Genomic DNA, 15866 nt, shown 5'->3' with positions numbered 1-15866 from the left:
CACTGCACATAACTCATTCAAATCTCTTGAAAAACATTAACTATGCAGGAATGGAAAATCACCATAGCACAAACTCAGTTTTTACATGACTATGAAACAACTTGATCAGATTTCTTTCTTCCACACAAGAAAGATACAAAAAAAGGCTCCTAAAATACACCAAGATCTAAATATCACTTTGTTTCTTGCAACAAACTTACATAACAAGCCAGAACAAGCTGCTTCTAATCCAAATGCCGGGAAATATTTTGGCAATATGGAAGAATAGTAATAAACATTAATTTGAGTTATAAGGGATATAACACTAAAGAAAATGCACCCAAAACTAGTCATTAGGGGTTGCAGAGATGGTTCAGTGATTAAGTGTGCACACAGGTCCTCCAGAAGACCAACATTTGAGTTGGGCACCCATATTGGATGGCTTACAGCTACCTCTAACTCCAGCTCCTGGGCATCTGATTCACTCCTTTGGCTCCAGGGGCACCTGGACTCACTCATGTGCACATACCCCTTACACACACACACACACACACACACACACACACACACACACACACAATTTTAAAACCCACACATAATTTAAAAAACAAAATTAGTTGTAAGGCCTTGCACCTCAGTGTCGTACATGTTCCATACAATTCTGAAATTATGACTAACTTGCACAAGTATTTCCTTAATAAATATATTTTTCTCTGTTGTAGGCAAGTGTCTCTTTGTTATAGCTACAACTCTATGTCATTGTTTTTTCTTTAAGAGCAAACATGAAATTATGAAATTTGCTGATGAATTAATGGAACTAGAAAACATTATACTGACTGAAGTAACAACATCAGACCCAGAAAGACAAATGTCACATGTCCACTCATAGGTGGATCATTGGATTTGTGTGTCTAGTCAGGAGAACCTGTAGGATCCAGAAACAGAGGGTCACTGGCAGGGAGTCGGGGAGAAGGGCCTTAAGGTAAGAGGATAGTAGAAGACAGATGATGTGAAGGGGAAAGGGGGGATAAGGGGAGGGAAAGAGGGATGGGAGGGTAGGGCAAAGGAAGAAGGATGATCAATACTAAAGATGTTTGGAAAGGCCATCGTATTTATAAGCTACACACACACACACACACACACACACACACACACACACACACATTCATATAAAAGAGTTTAAGTGGAGTTACCCTACACAGGGGATAATATTGCCCCCTGTGCTGGACAGGTTTTTGCCAACCTGGCACTAGCTAGAGTCACTTGAGAAGAAGGAACTTCAATTGAGAAAGTGCCCCCACCAAACTAGTTTGTGGAAAAGCCTGTGGGGCATTTTCTTGATTAATGACTGGTGTGGGTGGGCCTACCTTACTGTGGGTGGTGTCATTTCTGGGTAGGTGGTTCTGGGTGTATAAGAAGCAGGTTGAGCAAACCATGGGGACCAAGCCATAAGCAGTACTCCTTTATGGCCTCTGCATCAGTTCCCTCCTGCAGGTTAAGGTCTTGAGTTAAGGCCCTGACTTTCATGGATGATGGACTTACAGGTTGTACAATGAAATAAAGCCTTTCCTCCTCAAGTTGTTTGTGGCCATGGTGTTTCAGCACAGCAACAGAAACCCTTAACAAGATACCCTTAAAGGCCATAGGTTGCCAAATAAAAACCCAATGCCAGGTATGGGATACCTCCCCTTGAGAGATGTCCTAGAGGCTCCCAAAACAATACAGGCCATAGCCATTGTTCTTGGTTGCCCCACTTGAACTTGATGGTAAGTGCTATTGCTAAAGACACCATGCACCTCAATCACAGGACATGGAGAAAACAAGTTGGTACTGAATAGGAAGCTTCTCTGACACCGAGCTTTCATAGTATTAGTAGGTGCTATACAGGCTGCCAGGAGAAAAAAAGAAATCAACAGTCTTGCTCAGCTGTGAACCCTGTGAACTAGAATGATAGGGGTAGCAAGATATGCCAGGGTGCAATAGTGGTACAAACGTTATAGAAGTAATTTCTCTCTCTCTCTCTCTCTCTCTCTCTCTCTCTCTCTCTCTCTCTCTCTCTGGGATTTAAGGCTCACTCTACAGGAGGAAACATTTGCCTAGTATTGTTAATCTGACCAAGAATCCATGGTTTGGGGAGCTCACAGGTCCCAGAGGAGAATCTACAGTTACTCTTCTGCTGAATGGACACAGTATCAAACTGCCCTCAAAATTATTATCTTTATACACAGAGATTAGTGCAACTCTCAGACCTCATCAGAGAACTTTCTTTGTACTGTGAGTGGTGGTTAAAACAGAAACTCTCAGCTGGTTAGTGTACAGAGAATTAGTGTCCTTGGAGTGCTTAGCCACAAATGAGACAGCCATCACCGACCCCCCACCCCCAGCCTCAGACTCATGGAACAGTACAGAAGAAGGGTTGGAAAGACTGTAAACGCCAGAGGTAAGGGAGGATGGGACCAAACCAGTGTCTTCTGGGCATGACAAGACTTCATGAACTCATAGCAACTGTAGTTGTTGGCACAAGACTGGCGCAAGATCAGGCCATTAGCATTCTAGCACAGAGTGGGGAATGGCTCACAACCCCATCTCTGAGGAGCTACTGAGAGTTGATTCCTTACGGAGGAAGGGAGAGTTGATTTTCTTTAAGAGTGTAGTCCCTGGTAGGTCAACCATGCTACAGTGGATGGCCTCAAACCCAGGAGTATATGAGCAGAATAAAGTGGACTCTGGGTAATTAAGAGAAGACACAAAGCTGGGAGAGGGTGGGGAGGAGGGGTGGATCTCTGAGGAGTTAGGGAAAGAAATATGGGATGAGTATGATAAAATAAATTGTATGAAAGTCTCAAAGAAGTAATAAAAATACATTTTAAGAAGCAACCAACTAATGAGTCTATTAGGTCTGTGTTTCCAAATTATGCAGCCATTTTTAAGGAGCATAAGTTAAATCAGCCAAATAATGGTTAAAGAAATGTGACTATGCTCCCTCCCAATTGTCATTTCCAAGTTTATTCCACTGTGAAATGTATCATTTAAAGGATCAATTACTTAAAAAACAAAACTCAACCTTGTCAAAAATGTCTGCTCCATCAAATGAGCTGTAAAACTGCCTGGAATTGCTTTTGCTGTTGCTACTTAGTAAACACACCCCATACTGGCAGGATGATTTTTCCCCCCAAGAGGGTCCTCGTGTCAGTTGTGGGGACTTGTCACTGTGTTCAGGCAGTTATCATTTAGGAACCATAAACACAGCTGCACTGAACAGACCACCTAACAATTAAAAAAACAACAGAGTAACCCCCTACTCCCTCTTACATTGCCAATACCTAAGTATACCCCAACATGCCATCTAGCTTACCACCCTATTCAAAATGCAGTCTCCTTAGCCAAAGGTTGCCAGGCCTCTGATGATTCCTTTCTTTTTTTACAAGACTGATCTCACCCCCTGAAAAGAAATGCACACTCCTATAATATATCTCTTTAAAAACAATCCAAATAGACCCCAAGGAAAGTTCCTCCAATTTCTACAATGAGCTTCCATTTCCAGAGTTCCATTTGTCAAAAAAGACTGGTAAATAGTAGGTTCCATGGATGTTCATTCTTCTGGAGAAAGCTGGGATATTTGCACACAGCTCACAGTGTGAGTTGCTTATGACTTTGGATAAGTACCTGTCAATGGTAATCTGCAATTAAACTTCATCTAGCTAGCATTAACACTGTGAGAACACTGAAGGTGTGTACTATTTGCTGTTTCTCTATGCTTGTTTTAATTTATGTGGCCAGTTGTTCCATTTCATGTGGAGATAAAAATGCTGACAGTAAAATACAGGAACACAGAAAAACAAAACAAAACAAAACCCAACCAAACAACAAGAAACTTTGTATGTTTATGGAGGCAGCTGGGATTGTGATCAATCAGAGAACCATTTATAGATGAGCCTTTAACTGTCACTTGCCAAAGAGGCTCAGAACTGTACTACGTGGAGATGGACAGTAAGTAGCAAGCACCTTTCTCCGCCACAGACCGTGGGTCACCGCTACAGCTCTTATGATTCCCAGAGGATACTGAGCAAAAGAGAAGAAAGTTCAGCACTGATGGGAACTGCTGCAGTGCATCATCCCACCTCTAAGAGCCACAGTAAGAACTAATTCGGCTCCCCTTTCTGATTTTTATGAATGAAGACTTGACTCTCCATCAATCACAACCACGAAGAGAACTGATTCCTTCAAGTCATCCTAGAAGCAGCAGAGGTTGAGGAAGGGCATTTCCAAGAAGCACTTGGCTTTGGGAACAATAAAGACCTTCCAGATTTGTCATATTGTATGTAAGCTTCCTGTATTTTATATTTTTTTTAAATTAATCTTTCAATGTTGGGTATGGAATTTAGGGCCTAGTACAGGTCTGGTAAGTACTCTGCCGCCGAGTTGTACCCCAGTCATCAAACCTCATTTTAAAGGAACCATTTGTTTATTATATTTTCTAAATGTGATCCCTCCCCAAGTCTTTAATTCCATTAAAGACTTATCTATCAAGATTTACAATGACCAGTGTGATATGTCTTATCATGAGTGCTTCTGCTAGCAGAGTGAGGAGGCCCTGCCCCAGAGATAAAAACAGGGCATCTGGCAGGCTGGGTCAAGCCACAGGCCTCCTTAGGTACATCAGACCACACCTCCTAGCTACTGAGCAAGCAGCAGGGCTGATCCATGAGAAGGGACCAGAGCTTATCTTACACAATGATAGAGCATGCACTAGGCCTTAGCCAGCACCAGGCCACATGTCCACTCACATGACATTCTGCTATGAATAAGACATTAGGCCTTCTACAGCTTCCTCCTTTCAGTGACAGAACTCTGTCAAAGGGCTAGAGTCACCCCCAGGAATGCAAGGTCATGTTACTCTGTAAAATGATGAAACAAAACAAAACCCTGCACAGCCTATAAGGAAGGGGCTGGACACCATGTTTCTCAAAAACCCTCCATGGCAGCACAATACCATACTCAGCAGAAAAGAGTTAAGCTGCCCCTGGTCAATCTATAGGATGTTCTAAGGGTGACTTCAGAACAACCTTGACATTCCAGGACAGGAAAAAAGGCATGGTGGGACACAGAAGGAGCATGTGATCTAGCAGCACCCAAGGGAGGTGGAAAAAAAAAAAAAACAAATAGACTCCATAACACCTGACCCAAAAGCACCTGGGGTGCTACATGTGTGGGGAGGAGAGCAGAGCAGGGTACAGGGTGTCTGTCAGCAGATGATTGCCAAGATGAAAGAGACCTGTCTATGCTTTGACCTTCACTTCTTCATGGGGAGTTGGTCTAAGGGAGAGAGCTGAGAGGAGGAATTAAAGGACCTTGGCACTTGGCTCCCAGAGCCTACCATCAGTGGCTTACAACTGCTGATAACTCCAGTTCTTGTGAATCTGATGCCCCTTCTGGACTTACCAGAACCTGCACACACACACACACACACACACACACACACACACACACACACACACACACACACACAAACTCATAAAACAAAAACATAAATAAAAATTAAACGGAAGACTTTGACATCCAAGTTTTATATCATCTTTAACTCTAGATCTGTAGTCAGGAACTGATGTAGACACAAGGCTTCATGGGAGCCTGACAAAGGAAATCATGTAATCAGCCTGTTTCTTTTCTCACAGTAAGCAAGTATATACAGAGAGCACCCAAAAACGACCGCCATTTTCTTCCTGCACTTAAACTACTAATTTCATCTTTAATAACCACCAAAGAGCACTCACAAGTCCCTCAAAGGGCTACGCATGACCTAAAGCCTGTCAGAAATTTAACAAACCTCTTTAAAACAAAACAAAACAAAACAAAACAAAACAAAACAAAACAAAACTCAGAAGTTGGGTGGTGGCTACGCATGCCTTTAATCCCAGCACTCAGAAGGCAGAGACAGGCAGATCTCTGTGAGTTTGAGGTCAGCCTGGGCTACAGAGTAAGTTCCAGGATAGCCAGGAGTGTTACACAGAGAAATGCTGTCTCGGAAAACCAAAAAAATAAAAACCAAACCAAACTAAAACAGCAACAATAACCACTCCTCAGAAAGATGCCTCTTGTCTTTCTTGTTTTGTTAGTATGTAATTTACAGTCAGTTAAATAAATGTTTTATTTAACGTGTGACCCCTTGGAGCTGAAGAGTTTTGCTTAGCAGTATAAGCTCGAATTTGCGTGTTTCTATGGCAAACTCAGTTTCCCTTCACAAATCTTTGATCTTCAACACACCTGCCAGGAAAACACCCTGCTACTAACTGGGAAGCAAGGGCTAATGGGGTCCACTTGCTTGTTTCTTAATTCAGCTCTTTGGACTTTCCAGAGTGGCTCCTGGTCTTGGTATCTGCTAAATATACTCTGCAATTTATTCATCAAATGTCAGTGGAGAAAGCGATTTTCCCCAGGATGGACAAAACTTCATTTACCCCATCTTAACCTAACTTTAAAAGGTCACTCTGTGAAAGATGAACTATAAAAAGTCCTGTAAAGCTATCTGTTTAATAGATTGGATGATAGAGTGAAGAGAGGACAAGTGTGCAGAAATTCTCACAAGAGCCGGAGTGAAGGGGGGGGGGGGCTCCAAGAGCTGCTGGGAAACAGTCCTTACCCAGGACAGTCAGTTTGGTCCAGTGGTCCAGGTCTTGGAGAGACCAGGTAAGTACTTTTAATCTCCCCCTGCCTGCCCCTCCCTTCTCATTTCTCTCCATCTTGCAATTAAGACAGAAAATAACAGAAAATAAAGCCAGTATTTCCCCTAGACAGAAAAAAAAAAAAAAAAAAAAAACAAAAACAAAAAAAACAAAAAAAACAAAAAAAACAAAACACTCAACAAGGCAGGATCACGTGCACAGCAGCAGTGGCCAAGAGAAAGAAGTGAGCCAGCTCTCTGTGCCTCCTGATAACTACAACGGAAAACTTGGCTTCCCGGACACCATGCTGCAGTACCTGACTTCTCTTGAGTATAGAAACCCAGTAGAGGGCAAACAGAACTTTTTCAAATTTGAACTTTTTCAAATAGTGTCCTGTGCAGCTTTCAGCCTGTTATGTCACCAGAGGTGTGTCACCAGCGCCACAGCTTAAGATTTCCCAAGTGCTGAAGTTGAGAGGGAGCATCAGTTCTAACGGCACGGCTGGGAACATGGGTAAACACAGGGTGCGCTAAGAAAGCAGGGGTTTCGCACAGAATCTGCCTGCTGACCGCATGCGCCCTCAGAACGACCCCACTTCCCCCATTTCTTCTCAAACAACACCATGAAATACTGTAGATAAATTTGGAGAGAAAAACTGAAAACAACTGCAGGAAGAAAGAGGCTGTTACTCCCATTCAAGATGCAGCTGGGGTATTCCGGTGAGTGTCTTTGACTTGGTAAGAGATGGAACTATCTAAATCCTCTTTATATTAGAAAAAACAAAGGGGGGGGGGCTCTAAACTCATTCGAGCTTTACCTGCACACTGCATGTGAAGTGTTTCCTTTATTATTATTTTTTCTTTTTACCTTTCTGTTATGTATCAGGCTTTCTTTTGGGCCACCAACCAGCTCCCAAATCATGACATGAAGACTTATTATTAGTTATGAAAGCTTATCTGATTAGTTATCTGATGCTTGTCCCACCAGCTCTTAGAACTTAGTTTAACCAGTTTCTCTTCATCTCCGTGTTGCCTTGGGACTTTCACCTTTCTTTCATTCTGCATGTCCTACTCTCTCCTTCTCATTATCTTGCTGGCTGGTCCCGGATAGCTCCCTCTTCTTCTCTTTTCTCTCTTCTTGAGCCTAGATTCCTCCTCCTACTTATTCTCTCTGCCTGCCAACCGTGCCTATCTCTCTACTGCCTAGCTATTGGCTGCTCAGCTTTTTATTAGACCAATCAAGCGCCTTAGGCAGGGAAGGTGAAACAAATGCAACACATCTTTACATAGTAAAGTAATATTCCATAACACTATTGTATTTAGAAAACCCAAGAAGTGAATTTGGAAAATAATATCAATGTAATTTCTATCTTCAATTCTGGGTTATAACAAGTTTTCGTATTTCAATGTGACTGTCAAACAGAACAAAAAATAAATGTCACAAAACCCCACAAAGGTCAGGGTTTATTTGGAAAATTTGTAAACATTCATACACACACACACACACAAATGTGAAAGTAACATACATCTATTACTTGAAAAGCTGTAAGGTGGCAAAGAAGTGATCTCCTGAAAGAGTCTAATGATTACTTTTTCTATGTTGGGCTTGGAGACAGGCTCCTGAAATTCCAGTACTTGGGTGGCTGAGGCAGAAGGCTTATCACAGGTTTGAGGACATATGGCTATATACTGAGTTTCAGGCCCGCCTAGGCCACAGTGTGGAACCCTGTCTCAAAAACAAAACAAAATTACATTTTCTATCCACACTTGTCTCCAAAAAAGACTGGAGATTAAACCTTATGTGTTTAGGATCATTTATATCACAGTCCTAATCAACTTGAATTTTATCTCTGTTTGCTCTACAAAATATTATGACATGCTACTTCTGTGGCTAAGTTTTTTTTTTATTGTACATAATAAAATACAATTTTTCTACCTGACTGACTTCTGAATGCATGACTCTGGGAAATGTCAAATGTCTTTCATTAGCTCCAGTCAAATTAAGTTTAGCCCTCCAAACCCCAACCCCCCAGCTGCCTGGAACATGTTAAACACAAGGCTCTGACCTTAAACTGTGGAATAATATTTCTAGTGTCTGTGCAGAAGCCTGCCCTCACATACACCTTTAGACTAATTACTGTAGTGTGCTGTTGCCAGTGAACCACTGTAATTACACTTGGAGAAAAGCATAGTCTTGTTCTCTGCTAATGAAAATGATAACCTTTCCATTTTGACTCATCACTCACAACAGGCAGAGCATGCGACGATGGATCTCCAGGTACCACTCTGTTTCCTGACTGTTTATGCACACTTCTGTGTGCTCGCCTGGCAGGTTCTGGAATTAAAGAACCAGGCATATGTGTACTAAAGAGAGTCAACAGTGATAATAGAATAGCATTAAATTTTAATACCATTCTTACTGCACAGTGCCATTCTGTAATGGAAGAGGGATGCAGCACAGGAATGTATGGTAGAAAACAAGCAATAAGCCTCAGCCCATCAGAACCCACGAAGCTAGCTTGCAGTTGCCTGGGCTACTTGAGGGCTCATAAGAGATGATGACATTTATTTTTAAAGGAACTTGTGTCTAATTGTGAAAAAATGATAAAAATATTTTAGTTTTTTAAAAAGACATTATTCTCTGTGTGGAAAAATACTGTTTAGCTATGCTTATTAACAGGGCTAATTTTATTCAAGAGGGAAAAGAACACTGCTTTGAAGCAGAATGTCTGTGCTTTTAAAGTCATCTATATTTGCACACAGATTAAATGCTATGAGGATCTCACTAGCTCTATAATTTCTTTCTTTTACTCAGAAAAAAACTAAATATGAAGAAAGTATGAAAAACAGGCCCTTCCAAAGTCCTTTCTCTCAAAATGACACAGGACACAGAAACTACCCTCCAGACAGTTCAGGCTGACAAAGCCACTCTGCCAGTTGCCCCAGTCCCTTTTCCTGCAGTGGCTGGCTCATCTTCTTTTAGCCCTGTGACCACCCTAGCCACAAATGCGAATGCTGGTAGTGTCTTCAGAGCTGCAGGCCAAACCTCCCCTTTCATTCCGGAACTGTTTTCACCTACCAACAGAGAGCCAAAGGCAGTGGTGCCTAGTGACTCAGCAGGTGACCACCCAAGACTGCTCCAAAGGAGGCCTACACCTCGCCTGCCTAGACCTGGCATTTGAAGATCTTCAGAGACTTAACTAATTGCTTGGCACTGCAGAACATTTCAGGATACCACCTCTAGTGCTTTAGTGGAAGTGTGTGTGTGTGTGTGTGTGTGTGTGTGTGTGTGTGTGTGTGTGTGTTTAATTGTGGCATTGATGGACAGCATGAGATCTACGTTGTCCAATAAACTCACACAAATTTTTTCTTATCACAGACTTGGCACAAGTATGACAACTCTATTTTTCCAAGCACAAGGTAAGCTCTACCATGTCCAGGCAGTACGGAAATGTGCTCAGAATTCATAACTGAGTTGTTTGGCTAGACATTGGTAGTAAAATCTACCATAGTATCTTATTAATGGAACTATACTACCTCACATGAGATATGTACATAAGGTTCTCTATCCCTTTTAAGATTTATTTTTCTTTTGTATTTTAATAATGTGTATGTGTGTGTGCAGAGGTATCAGGGTAAGGGATATGTGTATGTCTGTGTGGGTGCCTGTGGAAGCTAAAGGCATAAGATTCCCCTGAAACTGGTGTTACAGGTGCTTCTGGGCCATCTGACATGGGTGCTGGGAACTGAACCTGGGTCCTTTGGAAGAGCAGGAAGTGCTTTTAACCCCTGTCCCCCAAAGCTCAATCCTAAAAACTTGACTCTTGACCCACCTCCACCCTACTGATCTTTCCCACTGGTCCCCTTTGCTCATTACTTGGTAAGTCTGGGCCAAGGTTCTTGACTAAGTATCTCACAAAGGTACAGAAATACACAACATACTCTGAGTAGTTTATTTATCAAGTATACATGAGAAAGATGAAAAAAGGAGTAAGGAACTATGAAGTGACTGAAGAAATCTATTTTTTTTACAAAACATTTTGGCCATAAATGTTATCCTGAGCTATCTCTAACTATGCACATTTTAATTAATTCAAATTTTGTATAAGTGCTATGGTGCATGTAGGAACTTGTGGGAGTTGTTTCTCTCCTTCTATCATGGGGAGTCTTGTGCAGCATCAGACTCAGGTCATCAGCTTTACCCACTGAACTATCTTGCCAGCTGTAAAATGCCAATGTTTAGAAGTGAATGTACAGTGGTTCCCTCTTGTCTATTTTTATTTCTCCCAGTTTCAGTGACACTTAGCCAACCTCAGTTTGAAAAATCTTACGTGAAATTACACAGTGATCTGAGTAGATTGTGCTGTCTGGTAACCTCCTGGTGTGTCCCACCAGGACATAATCATCCATTGTTCCCAGGATCTACACAGTATGTACCATCTGTCCATTAGTACACACAGCACAATGAGGTATTTTGAGAGTGATTGAGACCACTCATATATAATATTTATAATATCATACTATTATAATTTTATTATCAGTTATTTTAATTATTAATCCCTACTGTGCCTTATTTGTAAATTCAATTTTATTACAGCAGTGATATAAAAATATAACTTTCCCTTCAAAGGGGATAAAGATAAAACTTATTGTGGCCAACATGAGTGACCCTGGCTAGGAACACAGACTCAGGGTACTCTAAATTCCATGATCCAACTTAGTAGTCCTTTGATAAAGTCTTACAGTAATAGAATGAAGAACATCATAAATCAAGGTACTTTTCAAATCCACTGGTGGGTATATCAGGTAGGCAGTTTAAAGCAAAGTGGGAGATCTCACCTATAGGCTTTAGATGCTATCTGAGGACATGCTCAGATTTTTGATTGTGGAAAACATGGATTCTGTTTCTATATTTCAAAGGATTTACTTAATGGTCACAAAGATGTTAGGCCACATACAGTGGAGAGTAATAAATGGCTAGTAAGAGCACTAAAAATCACCTAAGACAATTAGGCTCTAGACTTGGAACATTCCAAACCTTCTGTCACCACTGAAGTTCTCACCCATTTCTCATCCTTAAAGGAGTTGAGTGGAAGGAGTCATTCTCTCCAGGAACTTCTGTGTAATAGGAAGGTGTGCATAGGAAAACTTTACAATATATTTAGAATTTGGTACAACCTGGGTTTCAAGGGTCCACCGATTGATCTGACTGTATCTCCAGTAGATATGGGGTTTACTAAATGAGCAATGTGGCCATCAAGTTAAAAAGAAACAAAAAGATTTTCAAGACTTCAGACTTATTAGTTACATCTGAGATGTAACACAACAAATGGTATTTATTACTTATGTAAATATTATATATTAGCTAGAGGCTCTATGAAACAGTAAAAAGACAATGAATGCTACCAACAGAAGAATGAACTGTTGAAAGTTCAATTCAAAACACACACAAATCAAAATAATCCAAGTCATGTGAAAATACTTCTACCTTATTCTCAGCCCAAGGAATAAACACCAGATAAATATCCATTTCTCCACAAATGGTTACAATGAGTGAGAAGAGCTGAGAATAAATTCTCAGATTTATTTCTTGCCATGTGCACTCGTAAGGCATAGATGTGCCAAAGGCTCCTAAATAGGCCATCTTCTTGGAAGACACTTGTGGGAATTTTGTTTCATTGATAACACAATGAACTGAGAAAAACAAAGTAAACAAAAGACAGAAAAAAGGGCAAACCAGAATTGGAGAGAGATGGAGTTTATGGAACCTGGTGGTCTGTAGTCACTGTCCGCCAACCTGCTGCTGTGCCTCACTCATTTCCCAGAGGTGACCACCGAAGCCATCAGACACATGTCAGTAGTGCAGGGCTCGGGGGAATTCAGAGGATTCAGGTGTTTAGAGGGAAGGAGGTGTGGATGTGGTTGGTACACTGGACATTTTCCAACTGTAGTGTAGGAAGTTGCTTTTCAAATAACTACATAGAGGAGTGACCGGCTACAGTGGAGTTTTCAAAATTCGGATTCAGAGTGGCCTAGGTGGAAGGGAAGACTAAGTCAATCACTTAGCCTGGATCCAGAAGAGAAAATCAAGGCCCCTTAGGGAATGTGACTTGGTTAAGGTCATACAGCTCATAATATTTAATCCACTAAATTAAACAGAGGTTTTTCTCCTGACAGGTATACTAGTCACGTGGTAAAATGATCGATTACTCTAAACAGCTTCTGTTCAATACAATGAACTCTACAAAAAGTCACCAACCATGGCACAGGCAACAAATCCAAACTGAAATGTGCTGTGAGACATTGTAAGCAAAGCACACACCAGTTCAAAACAAAAAGAATAACCTCAGCGTGAGCTGGGGCGCCACTCTGTTCGGAGAGTGCTTGCCTCCCAGGCACTAAGGCCAGGGTTCGATGCCTAGTACTATCTAAAAGGGTATATTGTACGTACTTGCAATCCCAGCACTTGGGACATGGAGGCAGGAGAATCAAAAGTCTGATGTCATACTTGGCTACAGAAGGAGACAGATGCTAGCATGGGATACCTGAGACTTTGTTTTACAACAAAAATCTAGCATAAATAAAATTATGTCAAATTTTGCACTGGTTTTTAGATTGCCTTTTTGTTAAAATATCACTTTTGGTATACTGACTTAAACCATATATGGATTAATTCTAAGTTCACCAGTTTATTTTTTTCACTTTTAAAATGTGGCACAGGGTCTAGCTGGATAAGTGTAGTTATTGCCCTCATCAAGGAAACTTCTCTTTGCAATAGATGGAGACCATTATAGAAAACCACAACCAATCACAATGCAGAGTTGTGGAGCCCCGCCCCAAGGGATACATGTACAGCACAGCTCCTGTGCCTGAGGCTCAGGGACCATTGTAGAAGAGGGGCAGGAAGACTGTAAGAGCCAGAACAGGGAGTCTGCTGTGAGACTGTCTCTCCTAGAAGTGTCAGAAGCTACATCCATGAAGTCTCATCAACAGGACTACCCAAACATTAGCTGCACAGGGATGGGTTATCCAAAACTGAATGGTCAACCCTTGAAACTATATGCACACAAGTAACACTGTATAGACTCAGCAAGTTATATTCATGAATTTAGGAATACACACACCATCACCACCACGAACAGTTAAACAAAAAGAGGACATGTATTTGAAAGTGGGAGGGGGTACTTGGGAGGTTTCAGAGGGAGGAATGGAAAGGGGGAATGACGTGATTATATCATAATCTCAAAAAATATTTCAAAACTGTGAGTACTGGGGACTAGCCAAGATGCTCAAAGGATAAAGGCCCTTGTCACCAACCCTGACAACCTGAGTTTGAGCCCTAGGTTTTCTGACATCCACATATGGATCTCTCTCTCTCTCTCTCTCTCTCTCTCTCTCTCTCTCTCTCTCTCACACACACACACACACACACACACACATACGCACACACACACACACACACACACACACCACACACGCACACAGAATATTTTTTTAAATGTGACTACCAGGTAATTTGAAAGAAAATACGTGGTTCACACTGTGTTTTCCTGTACACGGCTGCTCTAGAATACTGTGCTGCTGTTAGAGAATTTCACAGGTCCTACCAACCCCTGAACTATTTAGAAAAGGACCATGTTGGTCATTTTTCAAAAGGTGTTGTTTTTAAAACTCACTGTAAATACTCTTAATTGTGGCCATCATGTGAATACAATGCTTCAGTCTTTAGAAAAGAAGGCAGGCATATCTGTAAGTTGTAAAGGCAAGCAGGCTAAATTGTTGGTTTGGGCCATTAAATTATTCTTGCTTCTATCCCCGCCCCCCACACTCCCTGAGGAATTACAGCTTCCCTAAAATCTTAGGGTGTAATCAACTTGGGACTTAAACAGAGGTTTTAGGGAAATCTTGGCACCCAAGGAGAGATGAACCAAACTGTCATCTCCTATTCTTTATGACTGAAAGAGCAGCCATGGAAATAACAACTGGGGGGGGGGGGGATTGGGACTTAAAAGGCAGAGAGTGGTCATTTTCAAATTAAATTTTTTAAAGTAAAAAAATAAACGTCCGAAATATACACTGCCTTTGTTAGAATAAATCTTTTATCATCCACCTTTCTACCAAAGACGTCTGCACACATAAGAGTGATAAATAACAAGCGTGCTGCCACGCAGCAGCCCACTATCTGCCAACCGTTTGCCAGTCAGGACGGAGGCTGAGGAAGCAGAAAGGATTAAGCAGAAATCAAAGACTGCCAAGCTCTAATGGTGTCTAATTAGCATAACAAAAGACACAGCCACAATCTTTCAGCAGTGGGCCATACATCTCATTAAAGAAGACTGAATAGCAATTATTCTCTCCAGCTATCCTTCCTTTTCCTTGCTTCTAGGCTGAGCTCTGGGAGACCCTGAGACCTGAGCTGGAGAGCCTCTGCTTTGTTGGCTAGGCACCCAGGATGCAGGGGGAAAATCCCACTCGCAGGACCAGACACCTGCATCTCTGTCTTCTCTGATGAGGAAATGGAACTTCTTCAATCACAAACAAGTCCTGCTATGCATCTCATAGGAATATAATACTGAGAAATATTCACATAGACCTAACAAGACAGAACCCCAAACTAAGTCTTAACCCCCTTAAAATGTCTGTATTGAAAGAAAACGTCCATCTATGTGTTTCTCCTCACCTACTCTACCCATTTCCCTTTATGCTACTTCTCTGTCTGTGACATAATGAAGCTAAACTGAAATTCTACCAAGTTCTATTGCAACCTGTAATTAGCTGGGTGCACATGTGCATGCACACATCATGCAATTTAAATGAGAGTAGCTTGGTTTAGACCTAGTCTCACTGCTTCCTTTGGATGACAGACAAGTGTGAAAATATATGAAATTCAACACAAGGAGCCTGAGCATGTGGTCAAGGGACTTTTTTTTTTCTTTTTTTTTTTTTGCACACATTTAAACCAAGAACAAAAGATCCCACCTAAACAAATAAGCAAACAAACCTATTCTTCTACAGTGACTGCTAAGAAAAACAAAAGCCTCAAAGAATCCTGATATTAGTCTATTCTGGGGTAAGAACTGAGTTGGGAAAGGAATAAAAAGGACACAGTCATTTAGTCTGAGCAATTCTCAGTTCTGAGCACGACTTTTTGCTCAGGAATGCCTTTTTCAAAAGGAAATTTGGTGCAATAGTTCTTTGATTCCCCACCCCCCACAACGGCTTCAGC

The 15866-nt window shown here is 41.4% G+C and overlaps 1 protein-coding gene across 1 annotated transcript in view; it reads right to left on the bottom strand.

The window, feature by feature from the left end:
• Cdkal1 (CDK5 regulatory subunit associated protein 1 like 1) overlaps nucleotides 1-15866 on the bottom strand; it is a 586163-nt gene that overhangs the window by 34586 nt on the left and 535711 nt on the right.

The sequence above is a fragment of the Peromyscus eremicus genome, chromosome 5 (assembly GCF_949786415.1).
Source record: "Peromyscus eremicus chromosome 5, PerEre_H2_v1, whole genome shotgun sequence".
NCBI lineage: Eukaryota > Metazoa > Chordata > Mammalia > Rodentia > Cricetidae > Peromyscus > Peromyscus eremicus.
This window is presented reverse-complemented; position numbering and strand designations above follow the sequence as displayed.